Consider the following 2,243-nt stretch of genomic DNA (forward strand, 5'->3'; position numbering starts at 1 on the left):
AAAAAAAAAAAAAAAAAATCCCATGAGAAATTGTCAGGCTGATTATTTTTACAGAAATTCACAGGTTGATTACAAAGTGTACATGGATGTGCAGAAGAACTAGAATGGCCAAAACAATTTCGAAAAAGGAAAACAGAGTTGGAGGGCCTACACTATCTGATTTCAAGTGTTACTATAAAGCTATCATTTTGTTTATAGAAACAGAGTCTTGCTATGTTGTCCAGGACGGTCTCAAACTCCTGGTCTTAAGTGATTCTCCCACCTTGGCCTCCCAAAGATTACAGTCATGAGCACTGTGCCTGGCCAGCTACAATAATGAATACGGTATGCTTTGGGTCTGAGGATAAAGATCAATGGAACACAATAGGGGTCCGGAAGTAGATCCGTACAAATGTAGTACCTGGATTTTAACAAGAGTGCCAAGGTGATTCAATGGGGAAGAGGACAGTCCTTTTAACTAATGGTGCTAAAACAATGGGATGTCCATAAGGAGAAAACAAACTTTGACTCACATCACACATGAAAATAGGTGCAAAATACACCACAGACCTGCATGTAGAAGTGAAAATAATAGGACTTCCAAAACTAAACATAAAAGAAAACCTTCATAACGTTCGGGTGGCAAAGCTTCTTAGGGCACAAAAAGCAGTCGCATCAAATGAAAAGTTCTGCTCTTCAAAAGGACACATCAAGAAAGTGAGTAGGCAAGTGACAGATCAGGAAAGAGTGTTTGCGATATTTATATCTGACAAAGACTTTTTTATTCAGAATATATGCAAAAACTCCTGGCTGGGCACGGTGGCCCAAGCCTGTAATCCCAGCACTTTGGGGAGGCTGAGATGGGCAGATCACTTGAAGTCAGGAGTTTGAGAGCAACCTGGCCAACATGGTGAAACTCTGTGTTTACTAAAAAAATTAGCCGGGTGTGGTGGCGCATACTTGTAATCCAAGCTACTCGGGAGACTGAGGCAGGAGAATCGCCTGAACCCAGGAGGCAGAGGTTGCAGTGACCCGAGATGGCACCCCTGCACTCTGGGCCTGGGAGACAGAGCAAGACTCTGTCTCAAAACAAAACAAAACAAAAAAACCCCAGACCTCTTGCAAATTAATAAGAGGTGAAAAGCAACCACATAAAATCATGGACATCATTAGTTACTAGGGAAATGCAAATCAAAACGACAATGAGATACTCCATTCCTGCCAGAATGATTAAAATTTAAAAGATTGACAATACCAAGTGTGGTGAGGATGTGGAACAACTGACAATTGGAATGCACATACGATGCTGCAGGAAAGATGAGCGTTTCAGCTACTGTGAAACGCTCTTGGCAGTTTCTTCTGTTTTTTTTTTTGAAATGGAGTTTCACTCTGTCGCCTAGGTTGGAGTGTAGTGACACGATCTCGGCTTATCGCAACCTCCTCCTCCTGGGTTCAAGCAATTCTCCTGCCTCAGCCTCCCGAGTAGCTGGGACTACAGGCACGCGCCACCATGCCCAGCTAATTTTTATTTTTTTTAACAGAGCAGCGTTTCACCATGTTTGCCAGTATAGGCTCGATCTCTTGACCTCGTGATCTGCCTAGCCTTGGCCTCCCAAAGTGCTGGGATTACAGGCATGAGCCATCGCACCTGGTGGGCAGTTTCTTATAACGTTAAATATATTGGCCAGGTGCGGTAGTTCATGCCTGTAATTCCAGCACTTAGGGAGGCCAAGGTGGGTGGATCACCTGAGGTCAGGAGTTTGAGACCAGCCTGGCCAACATGGTGAAACCGCCAGCTCTACTAAAAACACAAAAAGTAGCTGGTCATGGTGGCAGACGCCTGTAATCCCAGCTACTCGGGAGGCTGGGGCAGGAGAATTGCTTGAACCCAGAAGGTGGAGGTTGCAGTGGGCCGAGATTGCGCCACTGCACTCCAGCTTGGGCTACAGACTTTATCTCAAAATCAAATAAATAAATAAATAAATAAATAAATAAATAAAGTTAAATATGGCCGGGCGTGGTGGCTCACGCCTATAATCCCAGCACTTTGGGAGGCTGAGGTGGGCAGATCACGAAGTCAGGAGATCGAGACTATCCTGTATGCTGGCTGACACAGTGAAACCCCGTCTCTACTTAAAATACGAAATATTAGCCAGGTGTGGTGGCAGGCGCCTGTAGTCCCGGCTACTCAGGAGGCTGAGGCAGGAGAATGGCGGGAACCCGGGAGGTGGAGCTTGCAGTGAGCTGAGATCTGCCACTGCACT

This window comes from Colobus angolensis, unplaced genomic scaffold (genome assembly GCF_000951035.1).
Source record: "Colobus angolensis palliatus isolate OR3802 unplaced genomic scaffold, Cang.pa_1.0 Scaffold471, whole genome shotgun sequence".
NCBI lineage: Eukaryota > Metazoa > Chordata > Mammalia > Primates > Cercopithecidae > Colobus > Colobus angolensis.